This window comes from Ambystoma mexicanum, unplaced genomic scaffold, assembly GCF_040938575.1.
Source record: "Ambystoma mexicanum isolate Mex_15411 unplaced genomic scaffold, UKY_AmexF1_1 Mex_scaf20, whole genome shotgun sequence".
Classification (NCBI taxonomy): domain Eukaryota; kingdom Metazoa; phylum Chordata; class Amphibia; order Caudata; family Ambystomatidae; genus Ambystoma; species Ambystoma mexicanum.
In genome coordinates, this window is record NW_027182434.1 from 244,355 (window position 1) to 268,250 (window position 23,896).

The following is a 23,896-nucleotide window of genomic DNA, read 5'->3' on the forward strand; positions in this document are numbered from 1 at the left end:
ACGTGAGGGCATGAAATGAACAGCTGCTGATGTCTGCACAGCATCCAGCGACCACCTAGATGGCCTAGGGGGTCTCATTTTCCCCCGTCAAACGGCTTGCCCGATCTAAGGCTAATTTCTTTCTTTTTATCGGCACCAGGCTTAAAACTCAGTTTAAGGCGATAGTTCCGGGCTATGTTTGACTCCAGAGTTGAATCTGTCATCCCGCATTTCCTCAGCAAATCAAGCTACCCATCTCAAGTCTCATGAGCTGAGGACGGCAAAGTCCCTGTGGGCTTAGGACAGTCAAAGAAACCCCTGGGCTGCATGCTAAGCCCCTTTTCGGCTTCACTTTCCGAATCCTGCCCTAGCTTGCGATTAGTTTTTTTCTCACTTCTTGCCCCCAACTCCCACCTTGCCTCATGGTCTCCCCTCCTCTGCGCACCTGACAGTTTGCCTGCCCTTCCACTGCCTGTCTCCAGACTTTCCAAGGAGAAAAGGCAAAGCACTAAAGCGGGCCGGGCAACGGGTCAAGTTCCGCTTTCGGCGACTAGCAGGGAGGTAGCGTGGCCGAGCGGTCTAAGGTGCTGGATTAAGGCTCCAGTCTCTTCGGAGGCGTGGGTTCAAATCCCACCGCTGCCACTTTTCCTGGCCTTGCATTTTAAAGAAGAACGTAACGTTGACCTCTTCCTTCATTAGTGCCAGCTCTGTCGCAATGAGCAAGCGGATGGTATGCCACACCCTGCAGGAAAAAGGTTTCGCTTCTGACGTCTTGCTTTTCTGGACATCCAGTCTCAAGTTTCCCATCTGGAACGGCGCTCCCTGCTGCTTTGTGAAGGCTTGCTGCAAGAGCCTTCGAAACCCAGGAGCTCTTGCGTTGAGCTGTGACGCGTCCTGGGAAGACCTCCCGTTGCAGCGGAATGAGCCCCACTTCCAGGGCGTGCTGGTAGCAAATTTCCCACAGCCCACAGGGAGCAAACGATCCCAGGTGTGATGTATCACCAGGAGAGGCTGAGATGAGAGTAAGGGTTCACGCGTGTGCCCGGACCGAGGTTAATGATGGGATTAGAGCTAGGGTTAGATGCAGGGAAAGAGTGAGAGTTATAATTAGGGATAAAGCTAACAGGTGATCATTACTCGTCATGTAACATGATACAAAGGGTCAGAAGAGGAACTGATTCAGGGTTACAATTTGGACTTCGCAGACAACAGGAGCACTAAATGGTGCTGAGGGGGACTCAATAAAGTGGACCGGCCGCCTAATGTAAGCAATTGTGCACAAATATTGTACGATGACTAGCGTTGCCGGTGCTTTTTTCTTAAAGAGTCAGTTCTTGGCACCCATTCCCTACTTGACTCAGCCTAATCTTCAAGAATATTTGTCAAGAACTAAAAAAAATCCAGAAAAGGTTTAACCTCCCCGTCGGGAACTAACGAGGAGACGTGAGGGCATGAAATGAACAGCTGCTGATGTCTGCACAGCATCCAGCGACCACCTAGATGGCCTAGGGGGTCTCATTTTCCCCCGTCAAACGGCTTGCCCGATCTAAGGCTAATTTCTTTCTTTTTATCGGCACCAGGCTTAAAACTCAGTTTAAGGCGATAGTTCCGGGCTATGTTTGACTCCAGAGTTGAATCTGTCATCCCGCATTTCCTCAGCAAATCAAGCTACCCATCTCAAGTCTCATGAGCTGAGGACGGCAAAGTCCCTGTGGGCTTAGGACAGTCAAAGAAACCCCTGGGCTGCATGCTAAGCCCCTTTTCGGCTTCACTTTCCGAATCCTGCCCTAGCTTGCGATTAGTTTTTTTCTCACTTCTTGCCCCCATCTCCCACCTTGCCTCATGGTCTCCCCTCCTCTGCGCACCTGACAGTTTGCCTGCCCTTCCACTGCCTGTCTCCAGACTTTCCAAGGAGAAAAGGCAAAGCACTAAAGCGGGCCGGGCAACGGGTCAAGTTCCGCTTTCGGCGACTAGCAGGGAGGTAGCGTGGCCGAGCGGTCTAAGGTGCTGGATTAAGGCTCCAGTCTCTTCGGAGGCGTGGGTTCAAATCCCACCGCTGCCACTTTTCCTGGCCTTGCATTTTAAAGAAGAACGTAACGTTGACCTCTTCCTTCATTAGTGCCACCTCTGTCGCAATGAGCAAGCGGATGGTATGCCACACCCTGCAGGAAAAAGGTTTCGCTTCTGACGTCTTGCTTTTCTGGACATCCAGTCTCAAGTTTCCCATCTGGAACGGCGCTCCCTGCTGCTTTGTGAAGGCTTGCTGCAAGAGCCTTCGAAACCCAGGAGCTCTTGCGTTGAGCTGTGACGCGTCCTGGGAAGACCTCCCGTTGCAGCGGAATGAGCCCCACTTCCAGGGCGTGCTGGTAGCAAATTTCCCACAGCCCACAGGGAGCAAACGATCCCAGGTGTGATGTATCACCAGGAGAGGCTGAGATGAGAGTAAGGGTTCACGCGTGTGCCCGGACCGAGGTTAATGATGGGATTAGAGCTAGGGTTAGATGCAGGGAAAGAGTGAGAGTTATAATTAGGGATAAAGCTAACAGGTGATCATTACTCGTCATGTAACATGATACAAAGGGTCAGAAGAGGAACTGATTCAGGGTTACAATTTGGACTTCGCAGACAACAGGAGCACTAAATGGTGCTGAGGGGGACTCAATAAAGTGGACCGGCCGCCTAATGTAAGCAATTGTGCACAAATATTGTACGATGACTAGCGTTGCCGGTGCTTTTTTCTTAAAGAGTCAGTTCTTGGCACCCATTCCCTACTTGACTCAGCCTAATCTTCAAGAATATTTGTCAAGAACTAAAAAAAATCCAGAAAAGGTTTAACCTCCCCGTCGGGGAATTGAACCCCGGTCTCCCGCGTGACAGGCGGGGATACTGACCACTATACTAACGAGGAGACGTGAGGGCATGAAATGAACAGCTGCTGATGTCTGCACAGCATCCAGCGACCACCTAGATGGCCTAGGGGGTCTCATTTTCCCCCGTCAAACGGCTTGCCCGATCTAAGGCTAATTTCTTTCTTTTTATCGGCACCAGGCTTAAAACTCAGTTTAAGGCGATAGTTCCGGGCTATGTTTGACTCCAGAGTTGAATCTGTCATCCCGCATTTCCTCAGCAAATCAAGCTACCCATCTCAAGTCTCATGAGCTGAGGACGGCAAAGTCCCTGTGGGCTTAGGACAGTCAAAGAAACCCCTGGGCTGCATGCTAAGCCCCTTTTCGGCTTCACTTTCCGAATCCTGCCCTAGCTTGCGATTAGTTTTTTCCTCACTTCTTGCCCCCATCTCCCACCTTGCCTCATGGTCTCCCCTCCTCTGCGCACCTGACAGTTTGCCTGCCCTTCCACTGCCTGTCTCCAGACTTTCCAAGGAGAAAAGGCAAAGCACTAAAGCGGGCCGGGCAACGGGTCAAGTTCCGCTTTCGGCGACTAGCAGGGAGGTAGCGTGGCCGAGCGGTCTAAGGCGCTGGATTAAGGCTCCAGTCTCTTCGGAGGCGTGGGTTCAAATCCCACCGCTGCCACTTTTCCTGGCCTTGCATTTTAAAGAAGAACGTAACGTTGACCTCTTCCTTCATTAGTGCCACCTCTGTCGCAATGAGCAAGCGGATGGTATGCCACACCCTGCAGGAAAAAGGTTTCGCTTCTGACGTCTTGCTTTTCTGGACATCCAGTCTCAAGTTTCCCATCTGGAACGGCGCTCCCTGCTGCTTTGTGAAGACTTGCTGCAAGAGCCTTCGAAACCCAGGAGCTCTTGCGTTGAGCTGTGACGCGTCCTGGGAAGACCTCCCGTTGCAGCGGAATGAGCCCCACTTCCAGGGCGTGCTGGTAGCAAATTTCCCACAGCCCACAGGGAGCAAACGATCCCAGGTGTGATGTATCACCAGGAGAGGCTGAGATGAGAGTAAGGGTTCACGCGTGTGCCCGGACCGAGGTTAATGATGGGATTAGAGCTAGGGTTAGATGCAGGGAAAGAGTGAGAGTTATAATTAGGGATAAAGCTAACAGGTGATCATTACTCGTCATGTAACATGATACAAAGGGTCAGAAGAGGAACTGATTCAGGGTTACAATTTGGACTTCGCAGACAACAGGAGCACTAAATGGTGCTGAGGGGGACTCAATAAAGTGGACCGGCCGCCTAATGTAAGCAATTGTGCACAAATATTGTACGATGACTAGCGTTGCCGGTGCTTTTTTCTTAAAGAGTCAGTTCTTGGCACCCATTCCCTACTTGACTCAGCCTAATCTTCAAGAATATTTGTCAAGAACTAAAAAAAATCCAGAAAAGGTTTAACCTCCCCGTCGGGGAACCCCGGTCTCCCGCGTGACAGGCGGGGATACTGACCACTATACTAACGAGGAGACGTGAGGGCATGAAATGAACAGCTGCTGATGTCTGCACAGCATCCAGCGACCACCTAGATGGCCTAGGGGGTCTCATTTTCCCCCGTCAAACGGCTTGCCCGATCTAAGGCTAATTTCTTTCTTTTTATCGGCACCAGGCTTAAAACTCAGTTTAAGGCGATAGTTCCGGGCTATGTTTGACTCCAGAGTTGAATCTGTCATCCCGCATTTCCTCAGCAAATCAAGCTACCCATCTCAAGTCTCATGAGCTGAGGACGGCAAAGTCCCTGTGGGCTTAGGACAGTCAAAGAAACCCCTGGGCTGCATGCTAAGCCCCTTTTCGGCTTCACTTTCCGAATCCTGCCCTAGCTTGCGATTAGTTTTTTTCTCACTTCTTGCCCCCATCTCCCACCTTGCCTCATGGTCTCCCCTCCTCTGCGCACCTGACAGTTTGCCTGCCCTTCCACTGCCTGTCTCCAGACTTTCCAAGGAGAAAAGGCAAAGCACTAAAGCGGGCCGGGCAACGGGTCAAGTTCCGCTTTCGGCGACTAGCAGGGAGGTAGCGTGGCCGAGCGGTCTAAGGCGCTGGATTAAGGCTCCAGTCTCTTCGGAGGCGTGGGTTCAAATCCCACCGCTGCCACTTTTCCTGGCCTTGCATTTTAAAGAAGAACGTAACGTTGACCTCTTCCTTCATTAGTGCCACCTCTGTCGCAATGAGCAAGCGGATGGTATGCCACACCCTGCAGGAAAAAGGTTTCGCTTCTGACGTCTTGCTTTTCTGGACATCCAGTCTCAAGTTTCCCATCTGGAACGGCGCTCCCTGCTGCTTTGTGAAGGCTTGCTGCAAGAGCCTTCGAAACCCAGGAGCTCTTGCGTTGAGCTGTGACGCGTCCTGGGAAGACCTCCCGTTGCAGCGGAATGAGCCCCACTTCCAGGGCGTGCTGGTAGCAAATTTCCCACAGCCCACAGGGAGCAAACGATCCCAGGTGTGATGTATCACCAGGAGAGGCTGAGATGAGAGTAAGGGTTCACGCGTGTGCCCGGACCGAGGTTAATGATGGGATTAGAGCTAGGGTTAGATGCAGGGAAAGAGTGAGAGTTATAATTAGGGATAAAGCTAACAGGTGATCATTACTCGTCATGTAACATGATACAAAGGGTCAGAAGAGGAACTGATTCAGGGTTACAATTTGGACTTCGCAGACAACAGGAGCACTAAATGGTGCTGAGGGGGACTCAATAAAGTGGACCGGCCGCCTAATGTAAGCAATTGTGCACAAATATTGTACGATGACTAGCGTTGCCGGTGCTTTTTTCTTAAAGAGTCAGTTCTTGGCACCCATTCCCTACTTGACTCAGCCTAATCTTCAAGAATATTTGTCAAGAACTAAAAAAAATCCAGAAAAGGTTTAACCTCCCCGTCGGGGAATTGAACCCCGGTCTCCCGCGTGACAGGCGGGGATACTGACCACTATACTAACGAGGAGACGTGAGGGCATGAAATGAACAGCTGCTGATGTCTGCACAGCATCCAGCGACCACCTAGATGGCCTAGGGGGTCTCATTTTCCCCCGTCAAACGGCTTGCCCGATCTAAGGCTAATTTCTTTCTTTTTATCGGCACCAGGCTTAAAACTCAGTTTAAGGCGATAGTTCCGGGCTATGTTTGACTCCAGAGTTGAATCTGTCATCCCGCATTTCCTCAGCAAATCAAGCTACCCATCTCAAGTCTCATGAGCTGAGGACGGCAAAGTCCCTGTGGGCTTAGGACAGTCAAAGAAACCCCTGGGCTGCATGCTAAGCCCCTTTTCGGCTTCACTTTCCGAATCCTGCCCTAGCTTGCGATTAGTTTTTTTCTCACTTCTTGCCCCCATCTCCCACCTTGCCTCATGGTCTCCCCTCCTCTGCGCACCTGACAGTTTGCCTGCCCTTCCACTGCCTGTCTCCAGACTTTCCAAGGAGAAAAGGCAAAGCACTAAAGCGGGCCGGGCAACGGGTCAAGTTCCGCTTTCGGCGACTAGCAGGGAGGTAGCGTGGCCGAGCGGTCTAAGGCGCTGGATTAAGGCTCCAGTCTCTTCGGAGGCGTGGGTTCAAATCCCACCGCTGCCACTTTTCCTGGCCTTGCATTTTAAAGAAGAACGTAACGTTGACCTCTTCCTTCATTAGTGCCACCTCTGTCGCAATGAGCAAGCGGATGGTATGCCACACCCTGCAGGAAAAAGGTTTCGCTTCTGACGTCTTGCTTTTCTGGACATCCAGTCTCAAGTTTCCCATCTGGAACGGCGCTCCCTGCTGCTTTGTGAAGGCTTGCTGCAAGAGCCTTCGAAACCCAGGAGCTCTTGCGTTGAGCTGTGACGCGTCCTGGGAAGACCTCCCGTTGCAGCGGAATGAGCCCCACTTCCAGGGCGTGCTGGTAGCAAATTTCCCACAGCCCACAGGGAGCAAACGATCCCAGGTGTGATGTATCACCAGGAGAGGCTGAGATGAGAGTAAGGGTTCACGCGTGTGCCCGGACCGAGGTTAATGATGGGATTAGAGCTAGGGTTAGATGCAGGGAAAGAGTGAGAGTTATAATTAGGGATAAAGCTAACAGGTGATCATTACTCGTCATGTAACATGATACAAAGGGTCAGAAGAGGAACTGATTCAGGGTTACAATTTGGACTTCGCAGACAACAGGAGCACTAAATGGTGCTGAGGGGGACTCAATAAAGTGGACCGGCCGCCTAATGTAAGCAATTGTGCACAAATATTGTACGATGACTAGCGTTGCCGGTGCTTTTTTCTTAAAGAGTCAGTTCTTGGCACCCATTCCCTACTTGACTCAGCCTAATCTTCAAGAATATTTGTCAAGAACTAAAAAAAATCCAGAAAAGGTTTAACCTCCCCGTCGGGGAATTGAACCCCGGTCTCCCGCGTGACAGGCGGGGATACTGACCACTATACTAACGAGGAGACGTGAGGGCATGAAATGAACAGCTGCTGATGTCTGCACAGCATCCAGCGACCACCTAGATGGCCTAGGGGGTCTCATTTTCCCCCGTCAAACGGCTTGCCCGATCTAAGGCTAATTTCTTTCTTTTTATCGGCACCAGGCTTAAAACTCAGTTTAAGGCGATAGTTCCGGGCTATGTTTGACTCCAGAGTTGAATCTGTCATCCCGCATTTCCTCAGCAAATCAAGCTACCCATCTCAAGTCTCATGAGCTGAGGACGGCAAAGTCCCTGTGGGCTTAGGACAGTCAAAGAAACCCCTGGGCTGCATGCTAAGCCCCTTTTCGGCTTCACTTTCCGAATCCTGCCCTAGCTTGCGATTAGTTTTTTTCTCACTTCTTGCCCCCATCTCCCACCTTGCCTCATGGTCTCCCCTCCTCTGCGCACCTGACAGTTTGCCTGCCCTTCCACTGCCTGTCTCCAGACTTTCCAAGGAGAAAAGGCAAAGCACTAAAGCGGGCCGGGCAACGGGTCAAGTTCCGCTTTCGGCGACTAGCAGGGAGGTAGCGTGGCCGAGCGGTCTAAGGCGCTGGATTAAGGCTCCAGTCTCTTCGGAGGCGTGGGTTCAAATCCCACCGCTGCCACTTTTCCTGGCCTTGCATTTTAAAGAAGAACGTAACGTTGACCTCTTCCTTCATTAGTGCCACCTCTGTCGCAATGAGCAAGCGGATGGTATGCCACACCCTGCAGGAAAAAGGTTTCGCTTCTGACGTCTTGCTTTTCTGGACATCCAGTCTCAAGTTTCCCATCTGGAACGGCGCTCCCTGCTGCTTTGTGAAGGCTTGCTGCAAGAGCCTTCGAAACCCAGGAGCTCTTGCGTTGAGCTGTGACGCGTCCTGGGAAGACCTCCCGTTGCAGCGGAATGAGCCCCACTTCCAGGGCGTGCTGGTAGCAAATTTCCCACAGCCCACAGGGAGCAAACGATCCCAGGTGTGATGTATCACCAGGAGAGGCTGAGATGAGAGTAAGGGTTCACGCGTGTGCCCGGACCGAGGTTAATGATGGGATTAGAGCTAGGGTTAGATGCAGGGAAAGAGTGAGAGTTATAATTAGGGATAAAGCTAACAGGTGATCATTACTCGTCATGTAACATGATACAAAGGGTCAGAAGAGGAACTGATTCAGGGTTACAATTTGGACTTCGCAGACAACAGGAGCACTAAATGGTGCTGAGGGGGACTCAATAAAGTGGACCGGCCGCCTAATGTAAGCAATTGTGCACAAATATTGTACGATGACTAGCGTTGCCGGTGCTTTTTTCTTAAAGAGTCAGTTCTTGGCACCCATTCCCTACTTGACTCAGCCTAATCTTCAAGAATATTTGTCAAGAACTAAAAAAAATCCAGAAAAGGTTTAACCTCCCCGTCGGGGAATTGAACCCCGGTCTCCCGCGTGACAGGCGGGGATACTGACCACTATACTAACGAGGAGACGTGAGGGCATGAAATGAACAGCTGCTGATGTCTGCACAGCATCCAGCGACCACCTAGATGGCCTAGGGGGTCTCATTTTCCCCCGTCAAACGGCTTGCCCGATCTAAGGCTAATTTCTTTCTTTTTATCGGCACCAGGCTTAAAACTCAGTTTAAGGCGATAGTTCCGGGCTATGTTTGACTCCAGAGTTGAATCTGTCATCCCGCATTTCCTCAGCAAATCAAGCTACCCATCTCAAGTCTCATGAGCTGAGGACGGCAAAGTCCCTGTGGGCTTAGGACAGTCAAAGAAACCCCTGGGCTGCATGCTAAGCCCCTTTTCGGCTTCACTTTCCGAATCCTGCCCTAGCTTGCGATTAGTTTTTTTCTCACTTCTTGCCCCCATCTCCCACCTTGCCTCATGGTCTCCCCTCCTCTGCGCACCTGACAGTTTGCCTGCCCTTCCACTGCCTGTCTCCAGACTTTCCAAGGAGAAAAGGCAAAGCACTAAAGCGGGCCGGGCAACGGGTCAAGTTCCGCTTTCGGCGACTAGCAGGGAGGTAGCGTGGCCGAGCGGTCTAAGGCGCTGGATTAAGGCTCCAGTCTCTTTGGAGGCGTGGGTTCAAATCCCACCGCTGCCACTTTTCCTGGCCTTGCATTTTAAAGAAGAACGTAACGTTGACCTCTTCCTTCATTAGTGCCACCTCTGTCGCAATGAGCAAGCGGATGGTATGCCACACCCTGCAGGAAAAAGGTTTCGCTTCTGACGTCTTGCTTTTCTGGACATCCAGTCTCAAGTTTCCCATCTGGAACGGCGCTCCCTGCTGCTTTGTGAAGACTTGCTGCAAGAGCCTTCGAAACCCAGGAGCTCTTGCGTTGAGCTGTGACGCGTCCTGGGAAGACCTCCCGTTGCAGCGGAATGAGCCCCACTTCCAGGGCGTGCTGGTAGCAAATTTCCCACAGCCCACAGGGAGCAAACGATCCCAGGTGTGATGTATCACCAGGAGAGGCTGAGATGAGAGTAAGGGTTCACGCGTGTGCCCGGACCGAGGTTAATGATGGGATTAGAGCTAGGGTTAGATGCAGGGAAAGAGTGAGAGTTATAATTAGGGATAAAGCTAACAGGTGATCATTACTCGTCATGTAACATGATACAAAGGGTCAGAAGAGGAACTGATTCAGGGTTACAATTTGGACTTCGCAGACAACAGGAGCACTAAATGGTGCTGAGGGGGACTCAATAAAGTGGACCGGCCGCCTAATGTAAGCAATTGTGCACAAATATTGTACGATGACTAGCGTTGCCGGTGCTTTTTTCTTAAAGAGTCAGTTCTTGGCACCCATTCCCTACTTGACTCAGCCTAATCTTCAAGAATATTTGTCAAGAACTAAAAAAAATCCAGAAAAGGTTTAACCTCCCCGTCGGGGCCGGTCTCCCGCGTGACAGGCGGGGATACTGACCACTATACTAACGAGGAGACGTGAGGGCATGAAATGAACAGCTGCTGATGTCTGCACAGCATCCAGCGACCACCTAGATGGCCTAGGGGGTCTCATTTTCCCCCGTCAAACGGCTTGCCCGATCTAAGGCTAATTTCTTTCTTTTTATCGGCACCAGGCTTAAAACTCAGTTTAAGGCGATAGTTCCGGGCTATGTTTGACTCCAGAGTTGAATCTGTCATCCCGCATTTCCTCAGCAAATCAAGCTACCCATCTCAAGTCTCATGAGCTGAGGACGGCAAAGTCCCTGTGGGCTTAGGACAGTCAAAGAAACCCCTGGGCTGCATGCTAAGCCCCTTTTCGGCTTCACTTTCCGAATCCTGCCCTAGCTTGCGATTAGTTTTTTTCTCACTTCTTGCCCCCAACTCCCACCTTGCCTCATGGTCTCCCCTCCTCTGCGCACCTGACAGTTTGCCTGCCCTTCCACTGCCTGTCTCCAGACTTTCCAAGGAGAAAAGGCAAAGCACTAAAGCGGGCCGGGCAACGGGTCAAGTTCCGCTTTCGGCGACTAGCAGGGAGGTAGCGTGGCCGAGCGGTCTAAGGTGCTGGATTAAGGCTCCAGTCTCTTCGGAGGCGTGGGTTCAAATCCCACCGCTGCCACTTTTCCTGGCCTTGCATTTTAAAGAAGAACGTAACGTTGACCTCTTCCTTCATTAGTGCCAGCTCTGTCGCAATGAGCAAGCGGATGGTATGCCACACCCTGCAGGAAAAAGGTTTCGCTTCTGACGTCTTGCTTTTCTGGACATCCAGTCTCAAGTTTCCCATCTGGAACGGCGCTCCCTGCTGCTTTGTGAAGGCTTGCTGCAAGAGCCTTCGAAACCCAGGAGCTCTTGCGTTGAGCTGTGACGCGTCCTGGGAAGACCTCCCGTTGCAGCGGAATGAGCCCCACTTCCAGGGCGTGCTGGTAGCAAATTTCCCACAGCCCACAGGGAGCAAACGATCCCAGGTGTGATGTATCACCAGGAGAGGCTGAGATGAGAGTAAGGGTTCACGCGTGTGCCCGGACCGAGGTTAATGATGGGATTAGAGCTAGGGTTAGATGCAGGGAAAGAGTGAGAGTTATAATTAGGGATAAAGCTAACAGGTGATCATTACTCGTCATGTAACATGATACAAAGGGTCAGAAGAGGAACTGATTCAGGGTTACAATTTGGACTTCGCAGACAACAGGAGCACTAAATGGTGCTGAGGGGGACTCAATAAAGTGGACCGGCCGCCTAATGTAAGCAATTGTGCACAAATATTGTACGATGACTAGCGTTGCCGGTGCTTTTTTCTTAAAGAGTCAGTTCTTGGCACCCATTCCCTACTTGACTCAGCCTAATCTTCAAGAATATTTGTCAAGAACTAAAAAAAATCCAGAAAAGGTTTAACCTCCCCGTCGGGGAATTGAACCCCGGTCTCGGGGATACTGACCACTATACTAACGAGGAGACGTGAGGGCATGAAATGAACAGCTGCTGATGTCTGCACAGCATCCAGCGACCACCTAGATGGCCTAGGGGGTCTCATTTTCCCCCGTCAAACGGCTTGCCCGATCTAAGGCTAATTTCTTTCTTTTTATCGGCACCAGGCTTAAAACTCAGTTTAAGGCGATAGTTCCGGGCTATGTTTGACTCCAGAGTTGAATCTGTCATCCCGCATTTCCTCAGCAAATCAAGCTACCCATCTCAAGTCTCATGAGCTGAGGACGGCAAAGTCCCTGTGGGCTTAGGACAGTCAAAGAAACCCCTGGGCTGCATGCTAAGCCCCTTTTCGGCTTCACTTTCCGAATCCTGCCCTAGCTTGCGATTAGTTTTTTTCTCACTTCTTGCCCCCATCTCCCACCTTGCCTCATGGTCTCCCCTCCTCTGCGCACCTGACAGTTTGCCTGCCCTTCCACTGCCTGTCTCCAGACTTTCCAAGGAGAAAAGGCAAAGCACTAAAGCGGGCCGGGCAACGGGTCAAGTTCCGCTTTCGGCGACTAGCAGGGAGGTAGCGTGGCCGAGCGGTCTAAGGCGCTGGATTAAGGCTCCAGTCTCTTCGGAGGCGTGGGTTCAAATCCCACCGCTGCCACTTTTCCTGGCCTTGCATTTTAAAGAAGAACGTAACGTTGACCTCTTCCTTCATTAGTGCCACCTCTGTCGCAATGAGCAAGCGGATGGTATGCCACACCCTGCAGGAAAAAGGTTTCGCTTCTGACGTCTTGCTTTTCTGGACATCCAGTCTCAAGTTTCCCATCTGGAACGGCGCTCCCTGCTGCTTTGTGAAGGCTTGCTGCAAGAGCCTTCGAAACCCAGGAGCTCTTGCGTTGAGCTGTGACGCGTCCTGGGAAGACCTCCCGTTGCAGCGGAATGAGCCCCACTTCCAGGGCGTGCTGGTAGCAAATTTCCCACAGCCCACAGGGAGCAAACGATCCCAGGTGTGATGTATCACCAGGAGAGGCTGAGATGAGAGTAAGGGTTCACGCGTGTGCCCGGACCGAGGTTAATGATGGGATTAGAGCTAGGGTTAGATGCAGGGAAAGAGTGAGAGTTATAATTAGGGATAAAGCTAACAGGTGATCATTACTCGTCATGTAACATGATACAAAGGGTCAGAAGAGGAACTGATTCAGGGTTACAATTTGGACTTCGCAGACAACAGGAGCACTAAATGGTGCTGAGGGGGACTCAATAAAGTGGACCGGCCGCCTAATGTAAGCAATTGTGCACAAATATTGTACGATGACTAGCGTTGCCGGTGCTTTTTTCTTAAAGAGTCAGTTCTTGGCACCCATTCCCTACTTGACTCAGCCTAATCTTCAAGAATATTTGTCAAGAACTAAAAAAAATCCAGAAAAGGTTTAACCTCCCCGTCGGGGAATCCCGCGTGACAGGCGGGGATACTGACCACTATACTAACGAGGAGACGTGAGGGCATGAAATGAACAGCTGCTGATGTCTGCACAGCATCCAGCGACCACCTAGATGGCCTAGGGGGTCTCATTTTCCCCCGTCAAACGGCTTGCCCGATCTAAGGCTAATTTCTTTCTTTTTATCGGCACCAGGCTTAAAACTCAGTTTAAGGCGATAGTTCCGGGCTATGTTTGACTCCAGAGTTGAATCTGTCATCCCGCATTTCCTCAGCAAATCAAGCTACCCATCTCAAGTCTCATGAGCTGAGGACGGCAAAGTCCCTGTGGGCTTAGGACAGTCAAAGAAACCCCTGGGCTGCATGCTAAGCCCCTTTTCGGCTTCACTTTCCGAATCCTGCCCTAGCTTGCGATTAGTTTTTTTCTCACTTCTTGCCCCCATCTCCCACCTTGCCTCATGGTCTCCCCTCCTCTGCGCACCTGACAGTTTGCCTGCCCTTCCACTGCCTGTCTCCAGACTTTCCAAGGAGAAAAGGCAAAGCACTAAAGCGGGCCGGGCAACGGGTCAAGTTCCGCTTTCGGCGACTAGCAGGGAGGTAGCGTGGCCGAGCGGTCTAAGGCGCTGGATTAAGGCTCCAGTCTCTTCGGAGGCGTGGGTTCAAATCCCACCGCTGCCACTTTTCCTGGCCTTGCATTTTAAAGAAGAACGTAACGTTGACCTCTTCCTTCATTAGTGCCACCTCTGTCGCAATGAGCAAGCGGATGGTATGCCACACCCTGCAGGAAAAAGGTTTCGCTTCTGACGTCTTGCTTTTCTGGACATCCAGTCTCAAGTTTCCCATCTGGAACGGCGCTCCCTGCTGCTTTGTGAAGGCTTGCTGCAAGAGCCTTCGAAACCCAGGAGCTCTTGCGTTGAGCTGTGACGCGTCCTGGGAAGACCTCCCGTTGCAGCGGAATGAGCCCCACTTCCAGGGCGTGCTGGTAGCAAATTTCCCACAGCCCACAGGGAGCAAACGATCCCAGGTGTGATGTATCACCAGGAGAGGCTGAGATGAGAGTAAGGGTTCACGCGTGTGCCCGGACCGAGGTTAATGATGGGATTAGAGCTAGGGTTAGATGCAGGGAAAGAGTGAGAGTTATAATTAGGGATAAAGCTAACAGGTGATCATTACTCGTCATGTAACATGATACAAAGGGTCAGAAGAGGAACTGATTCAGGGTTACAATTTGGACTTCGCAGACAACAGGAGCACTAAATGGTGCTGAGGGGGACTCAATAAAGTGGACCGGCCGCCTAATGTAAGCAATTGTGCACAAATATTGTACGATGACTAGCGTTGCCGGTGCTTTTTTCTTAAAGAGTCAGTTCTTGGCACCCATTCCCTACTTGACTCAGCCTAATCTTCAAGAATATTTGTCAAGAACTAAAAAAAATCCAGAAAAGGTTTAACCTCCCCGGTCTCCCGCGTGACAGGCGGGGATACTGACCACTATACTAACGAGGAGACGTGAGGGCATGAAATGAACAGCTGCTGATGTCTGCACAGCATCCAGCGACCACCTAGATGGCCTAGGGGGTCTCATTTTCCCCCGTCAAACGGCTTGCCCGATCTAAGGCTAATTTCTTTCTTTTTATCGGCACCAGGCTTAAAACTCAGTTTAAGGCGATAGTTCCGGGCTATGTTTGACTCCAGAGTTGAATCTGTCATCCCGCATTTCCTCAGCAAATCAAGCTACCCATCTCAAGTCTCATGAGCTGAGGACGGCAAAGTCCCTGTGGGCTTAGGACAGTCAAAGAAACCCCTGGGCTGCATGCTAAGCCCCTTTTCGGCTTCACTTTCCGAATCCTGCCCTAGCTTGCGATTAGTTTTTTTCTCACTTCTTGCCCCCAACTCCCACCTTGCCTCATGGTCTCCCCTCCTCTGCGCACCTGACAGTTTGCCTGCCCTTCCACTGCCTGTCTCCAGACTTTCCAAGGAGAAAAGGCAAAGCACTAAAGCGGGCCGGGCAACGGGTCAAGTTCCGCTTTCGGCGACTAGCAGGGAGGTAGCGTGGCCGAGCGGTCTAAGGTGCTGGATTAAGGCTCCAGTCTCTTCGGAGGCGTGGGTTCAAATCCCACCGCTGCCACTTTTCCTGGCCTTGCATTTTAAAGAAGAACGTAACGTTGACCTCTTCCTTCATTAGTGCCAGCTCTGTCGCAATGAGCAAGCGGATGGTATGCCACACCCTGCAGGAAAAAGGTTTCGCTTCTGACGTCTTGCTTTTCTGGACATCCAGTCTCAAGTTTCCCATCTGGAACGGCGCTCCCTGCTGCTTTGTGAAGGCTTGCTGCAAGAGCCTTCGAAACCCAGGAGCTCTTGCGTTGAGCTGTGACGCGTCCTGGGAAGACCTCCCGTTGCAGCGGAATGAGCCCCACTTCCAGGGCGTGCTGGTAGCAAATTTCCCACAGCCCACAGGGAGCAAACGATCCCAGGTGTGATGTATCACCAGGAGAGGCTGAGATGAGAGTAAGGGTTCACGCGTGTGCCCGGACCGAGGTTAATGATGGGATTAGAGCTAGGGTTAGATGCAGGGAAAGAGTGAGAGTTATAATTAGGGATAAAGCTAACAGGTGATCATTACTCGTCATGTAACATGATACAAAGGGTCAGAAGAGGAACTGATTCAGGGTTACAATTTGGACTTTGCAGACAACAGGAGCACTAAATGGTGCTGAGGGGGACTCAATAAAGTGGACCGGCCGCCTAATGTAAGCAATTGTGCACAAATATTGTACGATGACTAGCGTTGCCGGTGCTTTTTTCTTAAAGAGTCAGTTCTTGGCACCCATTCCCTACTTGACTCAGCCTAATCTTCAAGAATATTTGTCAAGAACTAAAAAAAATCCAGAAAAGGTTTAACCTCCCCGTCGGGGAATTGAACCCCGGTCTCCCGCGTGACAGGCGGGGATACTGACCACTATACTAACGAGGAGACGTGAGGGCATGAAATGAACAGCTGCTGATGTCTGCACAGCATCCAGCGACCACCTAGATGGCCTAGGGGGTCTCATTTTCCCCCGTCAAACGGCTTGCCCGATCTAAGGCTAATTTCTTTCTTTTTATCGGCACCAGGCTTAAAACTCAGTTTAAGGCGATAGTTCCGGGCTATGTTTGACTCCAGAGTTGAATCTGTCATCCCGCATTTCCTCAGCAAATCAAGCTACCCATCTCAAGTCTCATGAGCTGAGGACGGCAAAGTCCCTGTGGGCTTAGGACAGTCAAAGAAACCCCTGGGCTGCATGCTAAGCCCCTTTTCGGCTTCACTTTCCGAATCCTGCCCTAGCTTGCGATTAGTTTTTTTCTCACTTCTTGCCCCCATCTCCCACCTTGCCTCATGGTCTCCCCTCCTCTGCGCACCTGACAGTTTGCCTGCCCTTCCACTGCCTGTCTCCAGACTTTCCAAGGAGAAAAGGCAAAGCACTAAAGCGGGCCGGGCAACGGGTCAAGTTCCGCTTTCGGCGACTAGCAGGGAGGTAGCGTGGCCGAGCGGTCTAAGGCGCTGGATTAAGGCTCCAGTCTCTTCGGAGGCGTGGGTTCAAATCCCACCGCTGCCACTTTTCCTGGCCTTGCATTTTAAAGAAGAACGTAACGTTGACCTCTTCCTTCATTAGTGCCACCTCTGTCGCAATGAGCAAGCGGATGGTATGCCACACCCTGCAGGAAAAAGGTTTCGCTTCTGACGTCTTGCTTTTCTGGACATCCAGTCTCAAGTTTCCCATCTGGAACGGCGCTCCCTGCTGCTTTGTGAAGGCTTGCTGCAAGAGCCTTCGAAACCCAGGAGCTCTTGCGTTGAGCTGTGACGCGTCCTGGGAAGACCTCCCGTTGCAGCGGAATGAGCCCCACTTCCAGGGCGTGCTGGTAGCAAATTTCCCACAGCCCACAGGGAGCAAACGATCCCAGGTGTGATGTATCACCAGGAGAGGCTGAGATGAGAGTAAGGGTTCACGCGTGTGCCCGGACCGAGGTTAATGATGGGATTAGAGCTAGGGTTAGATGCAGGGAAAGAGTGAGAGTTATAATTAGGGATAAAGCTAACAGGTGATCATTACTCGTCATGTAACATGATACAAAGGGTCAGAAGAGGAACTGATTCAGGGTTACAATTTGGACTTCGCAGACAACAGGAGCACTAAATGGTGCTGAGGGGGACTTAATAAAGTGGACCGGCCGCCTAATGTAAGCAATTGTGCACAAATATTGTACGATGACTAGCGTTGCCGGTGCTTTTTTCTTAAAGAGTCAGTTCTTGGCACCCATTCCCTACTTGACTCAGCCTAATCTTCAAGAATATTTGTCAAGAACTAAAAAAAATCCAGAAAAGGTTTAACCTCCCCGGTCTCCCGCGTGACAGGCGGGGATACTGACCACTATACTAACGAGGAGACGTGAGGGCATGAAATGAACAGCTGCTGATGTCTGCACAGCATCCAGCGACCACCTAGATGGCCTAGGGGGTCTCATTTTCCCCCGTCAAACGGCTTGCCCGATCTAAGGCTAATTTCTTTCTTTTTATCGGCACCAGGCTTAAAACTCAGTTTAAGGCGATAGTTCCGGGCTATGTTTGACTCCAGAGTTGAATCTGTCATCCCGCATTTCCTCAGCAAATCAAGCTACCCATCTCAAGTCTCATGAGCTGAGGACGGCAAAGTCCCTGTGGGCTTAGGACAGTCAAAGAAACCCCTGGGCTGCATGCTAAGCCCCTTTTCGGCTTCACTTTCCGAATCCTGCCCTAGCTTGCGATTAGTTTTTTTCTCACTTCTTGCCCCCAACTCCCACCTTGCCTCATGGTCTCCCCTCCTCTGCGCACCTGACAGTTTGCCTGCCCTTCCACTGCCTGTCTCCAGACTTTCCAAGGAGAAAAGGCAAAGCACTAAAGCGGGCCGGGCAACGGGTCAAGTTCCGCTTTCGGCGACTAGCAGGGAGGTAGCGTGGCCGAGCGGTCTAAGGTGCTGGATTAAGGCTCCAGTCTCTTCGGAGGCGTGGGTTCAAATCCCACCGCTGCCACTTTTCCTGGCCTTGCATTTTAAAGAAGAACGTAACGTTGACCTCTTCCTTCATTAGTGCCAGCTCTGTCGCAATGAGCAAGCGGATGGTATGCCACACCCTGCAGGAAAAAGGTTTCGCTTCTGACGTCTTGCTTTTCTGGACATCCAGTCTCAAGTTTCCCATCTGGAACGGCGCTCCCTGCTGCTTTGTGAAGGCTTGCTGCAAGAGCCTTCGAAACCCAGGAGCTCTTGCGTTGAGCTGTGACGCGTCCTGGGAAGACCTCCCGTTGCAGCGGAATGAGCCCCACTTCCAGGGCGTGCTGGTAGCAAATTTCCCACAGCCCACAGGGAGCAAACGATCCCAGGTGTGATGTATCACCAGGAGAGGCTGAGATGAGAGTAAGGGTTCACGCGTGTGCCCGGACCGAGGTTAATGATGGGATTAGAGCTAGGGTTAGATGCAGGGAAAGAGTGAGAGTTATAATTAGGGATAAAGCTAACAGGTGATCATTACTCGTCATGTAACATGATACAAAGGGTCAGAAGAGGAACTGATTCAGGGTTACAATTTGGACTTCGCAGACAACAGGAGCACTAAATGGTGCTGAGGGGGACTCAATAAAGTGGACCGGCCGCCTAATGTAAGCAATTGTGCACAAATATTGTACGATGACTAGCGTTGCCGGTGCTTTTTTCTTAAAGAGTCAGTTCTTGGCACCCATTCCCTACTTGACTCAGCCTAATCTTCAAGAATATTTGTCAAGAACTAAAAAAAATCCAGAAAAGGTTTAACCTCCCCGTCGGGAACTAACGAGGAGACGTGAGGGCATGAAATGAACAGCTGCTGATGTCTGCACAGCATCCAGCGACCACCTAGATGGCCTAGGGGGTCTCATTTTCCCCCGTCAAACGGCTTGCCCGATCTAAGGCTAATTTCTTTCTTTTTATCGGCACCAGGCTTAAAACTCAGTTTAAGGCGATAGTTCCGGGCTATGTTTGACTCCAGAGTTGAATCTGTCATCCCGCATTTCCTCAGCAAATCAAGCTACCCATCTCAAGTCTCATGAGCTGAGGACGGCAAAGTCCCTGTGGGCTTAGGACAGTCAAAGAAACCCCTGGGCTGCATGCTAAGCCCCTTTTCGGCTTCACTTTCCGAATCCTGCCCTAGCTTGCGATTAGTTTTTTTCTCACTTCTTGCCCCCATCTCCCACCTTGCCTCATGGTCTCCCCTCCTCTGCGCACCTGACAGTTTGCCTGCCCTTCCACTGCCTGTCTCCAGACTTTCCAAGGAGAAAAGGCAAAGCACTAAAGCGGGCCGGGCAACGGGTCAAGTTCCGCTTTCGGCGACTAGCAGGGAGGTAGCGTGGCCGAGCGGTCTAAGGTGCTGGATTAAGGCTCCAGTCTCTTCGGAGGCGTGGGTTCAAATCCCACCGCTGCCACTTTTCCTGGCCTTGCATTTTAAAGAAGAACGTAACGTTGACCTCTTCCTTCATTAGTGCCACCTCTGTCGCAATGAGCAAGCGGATGGTATGCCACACCCTGCAGGAAAAAGGTTTCGCTTCTGACGTCTTGCTTTTCTGGACATCCAGTCTCAAGTTTCCCATCTGGAACGGCGCTCCCTGCTGCTTTGTGAAGGCTTGCTGCAAGAGCCTTCGAAACCCAGGAGCTCTTGCGTTGAGCTGTGACGCGTCCTGGGAAGACCTCCCGTTGCAGCGGAATGAGCCCCACTTCCAGGGCGTGCTGGTAGCAAATTTCCCACAGCCCACAGGGAGCAAACGATCCCAGGTGTGATGTATCACCAGGAGAGGCTGAGATGAGAGTAAGGGTTCACGCGTGTGCCCGGACCGAGGTTAATGATGGGATTAGAGCTAGGGTTAGATGCAGGGAAAGAGTGAGAGTTATAATTAGGGATAAAGCTAACAGGTGATCATTACTCGTCATGTAACATGATACAAAGGGTCAGAAGAGGAACTGATTCAGGGTTACAATTTGGACTTCGCAGACAACAGGAGCACTAAATGGTGCTGAGGGGGACTCAATAAAGTGGACCGGCCGCCTAATGTAAGCAATTGTGCACAAATATTGTACGATGACTAGCGTTGCCGGTGCTTTTTTCTTAAAGAGTCAGTTCTTGGCACCCATTCCCTACTTGACTCAGCCTAATCTTCAAGAATATTTGTCAAGAACTAAAAAAAATCCAGAAAAGGTTTAACCTCCCCGTCGGGGAATTGAACCCCGGTCTCCCGCGTGACAGGCGGGGATACTGACCACTATACTAACGAGGAGACGTGAGGGCATGAAATGAACAGCTGCTGATGTCTGCACAGCATCCAGCGACCACCTAGATGGCCTAGGGGGTCTCATTTTCCCCCGTCAAACGGCTTGCCCGATCTAAGGCTAATTTCTTTCTTTTTATCGGCACCAGGCTTAAAACTCAGTTTAAGGCGATAGTTCCGGGCTATGTTTGACTCCAGAGTTGAATCTGTCATCCCGCATTTCCTCAGCAAATCAAGCTACCCATCTCAAGTCTCATGAGCTGAGGACGGCAAAGTCCCTGTGGGCTTAGGACAGTCAAAGAAACCCCTGGGCTGCATGCTAAGCCCCTTTTCGGCTTCACTTTCCGAATCCTGCCCTAGCTTGCGATTAGTTTTTTCCTCACTTCTTGCCCCCATCTCCCACCTTGCCTCATGGTCTCCCCTCCTCTGCGCACCTGACAGTTTGCCTGCCCTTCCACTGCCTGTCTCCAGACTTTCCAAGGAGAAAAGGCAAAGCACTAAAGCGGGCCGGGCAACGGGTCAAGTTCCGCTTTCGGCGACTAGCAGGGAGGTAGCGTGGCCGAGCGGTCTAAGGCGCTGGATTAAGGCTCCAGTCTCTTCGGAGGCGTGGGTTCAAATCCCACCGCTGCCACTTTTCCTGGCCTTGCATTTTAAAGAAGAACGTAACGTTGACCTCTTCCTTCATTAGTGCCACCTCTGTCGCAATGAGCAAGCGGATGGTATGCCACACCCTGCAGGAAAAAGGTTTCGCTTCTGACGTCTTGCTTTTCTGGACATCCAGTCTCAAGTTTCCCATCTGGAACGGCGCTCCCTGCTGCTTTGTGAAGACTTGCTGCAAGAGCCTTCGAAACCCAGGAGCTCTTGCGTTGAGCTGTGACGCGTCCTGGGAAGACCTCCCGTTGCAGCGGAATGAGCCCCACTTCCAGGGCGTGCTGGTAGCAAATTTCCCACAGCCCACAGGGAGCAAACGATCCCAGGTGTGATGTATCACCAGGAGAGGCTGAGATGAGAGTAAGGGTTCACGCGTGTGCCCGGACCGAGGTTAATGATGGGATTAGAGCTAGGGTTAGATGCAGGGAAAGAGTGAGAGTTATAATTAGGGATAAAGCTAACAGGTGATCATTACTCGTCATGTAACATGATACAAAGGGTCAGAAGAGGAACTGATTCAGGGTTACAATTTGGACTTCGCAGACAACAGGAGCACTAAATGGTGCTGAGGGGGACTCAATAAAGTGGACCGGCCGCCTAATGTAAGCAATTGTGCACAAATATTGTACGATGACTAGCGTTGCCGGTGCTTTTTTCTTAAAGAGTCAGTTCTTGGCACCCATTCCCTACTTGACTCAGCCTAATCTTCAAGAATATTTGTCAAGAACTAAAAAAAATCCAGAAAAGGTTTAACCTCCCCGTCGGGGAACCCCGGTCTCCCGCGTGACAGGCGGGGATACTGACCACTATACTAACGAGGAGACGTGAGGGCATGAAATGAACAGCTGCTGATGTCTGCACAGCATCCAGCGACCACCTAGATGGCCTAGGGGGTCTCATTTTCCCCCGTCAAACGGCTTGCCCGATCTAAGGCTAATTTCTTTCTTTTTATCGGCACCAGGCTTAAAACTCAGTTTAAGGCGATAGTTCCGGGCTATGTTTGACTCCAGAGTTGAATCTGTCATCCCGCATTTCCTCAGCAAATCAAGCTACCCATCTCAAGTCTCATGAGCTGAGGACGGCAAAGTCCCTGTGGGCTTAGGACAGTCAAAGAAACCCCTGGGCTGCATGCTAAGCCCCTTTTCGGCTTCACTTTCCGAATCCTGCCCTAGCTTGCGATTAGTTTTTTTCTCACTTCTTGCCCCCATCTCCCACCTTGCCTCATGGTCTCCCCTCCTCTGCGCACCTGACAGTTTGCCTGCCCTTCCACTGCCTGTCTCCAGACTTTCCAAGGAGAAAAGGCAAAGCACTAAAGCGGGCCGGGCAACGGGTCAAGTTCCGCTTTCGGCGACTAGCAGGGAGGTAGCGTGGCCGAGCGGTCTAAGGCGCTGGATTAAGGCTCCAGTCTCTTCGGAGGCGTGGGTTCAAATCCCACCGCTGCCACTTTTCCTGGCCTTGCATTTTAAAGAAGAACGTAACGTTGACCTCTTCCTTCATTAGTGCCACCTCTGTCGCAATGAGCAAGCGGATGGTATGCCACACCCTGCAGGAAAAAGGTTTCGCTTCTGACGTCTTGCTTTTCTGGACATCCAGTCTCAAGTTTCCCATCTGGAACGGCGCTCCCTGCTGCTTTGTGAAGGCTTGCTGCAAGAGCCTTCGAAACCCAGGAGCTCTTGCGTTGAGCTGTGACGCGTCCTGGGAAGACCTCCCGTTGCAGCGGAATGAGCCCCACTTCCAGGGCGTGCTGGTAGCAAATTTCCCACAGCCCACAGGGAGCAAACGATCCCAGGTGTGATGTATCACCAGGAGAGGCTGAGATGAGAGTAAGGGTTCACGCGTGTGCCCGGACCGAGGTTAATGATGGGATTAGAGCTAGGGTTAGATGCAGGGAAAGAGTGAGAGTTATAATTAGGGATAAAGCTAACAGGTGATCATTACTCGTCATGTAACATGATACAAAGGGTCAGAAGAGGAACTGATTCAGGGTTACAATTTGGACTTCGCAGACAACAGGAGCACTAAATGGTGCTGAGGGGGACTCAATAAAGTGGACCGGCCGCCTAATGTAAGCAATTGTGCACAAATATTGTACGATGACTAGCGTTGCCGGTGCTTTTTTCTTAAAGAGTCAGTTCTTGGCACCCATTCCCTACTTGACTCAGCCTAATCTTCAAGAATATTTGTCAAGAACTAAAAAAAATCCAGAAAAGGTTTAACCTCCCCGTCGGGGAACCCCGGTCTCCCGCGTGACAGGCGGGGATACTGACCACTATACTAACGAGGAGACGTGAGGGCATGAAATGAACAGCTGCTGATGTCTGCACAGCATCCAGCGACCACCTAGATGGCCTAGGGGGTCTCATTTTCCCCCGTCAAACGGCTTGCCCGATCTAAGGCTAATTTCTTTCTTTTTATCGGCACCAGGCTTAAAACTCAGTTTAAGGCGATAGTTCCGGGCTATGTTTGACTCCAGAGTTGAATCTGTCATCCCGCATTTCCTCAGCAAATCAAGCTACCCATCTCAAGTCTCATGAGCTGAGGACGGCAAAGTCCCTGTGGGCTTAGGACAGTCAAAGAAACCCCTGGGCTGCATGCTAAGCCCCTTTTCGGCTTCACTTTCCGAATCCTGCCCTAGCTTGCGATTAGTTTTTTTCTCACTTCTTGCCCCCATCTCCCACCTTGCCTCATGGTCTCCCCTCCTCTGCGCACCTGACAGTTTGCCTGCCCTTCCACTGCCTGTCTCCAGACTTTCCAAGGAGAAAAGGCAAAGCACTAAAGCGGGCCGGGCAACGGGTCAAGTTCCGCTTTCGGCGACTAGCAGGGAGGTAGCGTGGCCGAGCGGTCTAAGGCGCTGGATTAAGGCTCCAGTCTCTTC

General features: G+C 51.3%; 7 non-coding genes across 7 annotated transcripts; 1 reads left to right on the forward strand and 6 right to left on the reverse strand.

Annotated features, from left to right (window-relative positions):
• Window positions 1–2,815: 2,815 nt before the first annotated feature.
• On the reverse strand, window positions 2,816–2,887 carry TRNAD-GUC (transfer RNA aspartic acid (anticodon GUC)). Its single transcript has one exon. It is a non-coding gene; the product is annotated as a tRNA-Asp (tRNA).
• A 2,859-nt stretch (window positions 2,888–5,746) lies between these two features.
• TRNAD-GUC (transfer RNA aspartic acid (anticodon GUC)) lies at window positions 5,747–5,818 on the reverse strand. Its single transcript has one exon. It is a non-coding gene; the product is annotated as a tRNA-Asp (tRNA).
• Window positions 5,819–7,214: 1,396 nt separating this feature from the next.
• On the reverse strand, window positions 7,215–7,286 carry TRNAD-GUC (transfer RNA aspartic acid (anticodon GUC)). Its single transcript has one exon. It is a non-coding gene; the product is annotated as a tRNA-Asp (tRNA).
• Window positions 7,287–8,682: 1,396 nt separating this feature from the next.
• On the reverse strand, window positions 8,683–8,754 carry TRNAD-GUC (transfer RNA aspartic acid (anticodon GUC)). Its single transcript has one exon. It is a non-coding gene; the product is annotated as a tRNA-Asp (tRNA).
• Window positions 8,755–9,294: 540 nt separating this feature from the next.
• On the forward strand, window positions 9,295–9,376 carry TRNAL-AAG (transfer RNA leucine (anticodon AAG)). The gene has a single exon. It is a non-coding gene; the product is annotated as a tRNA-Leu (tRNA).
• Window positions 9,377–15,969: 6,593 nt separating this feature from the next.
• On the reverse strand, window positions 15,970–16,041 carry TRNAD-GUC (transfer RNA aspartic acid (anticodon GUC)). Its single transcript has one exon. It is a non-coding gene; the product is annotated as a tRNA-Asp (tRNA).
• A 4,266-nt stretch (window positions 16,042–20,307) lies between these two features.
• TRNAD-GUC (transfer RNA aspartic acid (anticodon GUC)) lies at window positions 20,308–20,379 on the reverse strand. Its single transcript has one exon. It is a non-coding gene; the product is annotated as a tRNA-Asp (tRNA).
• Window positions 20,380–23,896: the final 3,517 nt, after the last annotated feature.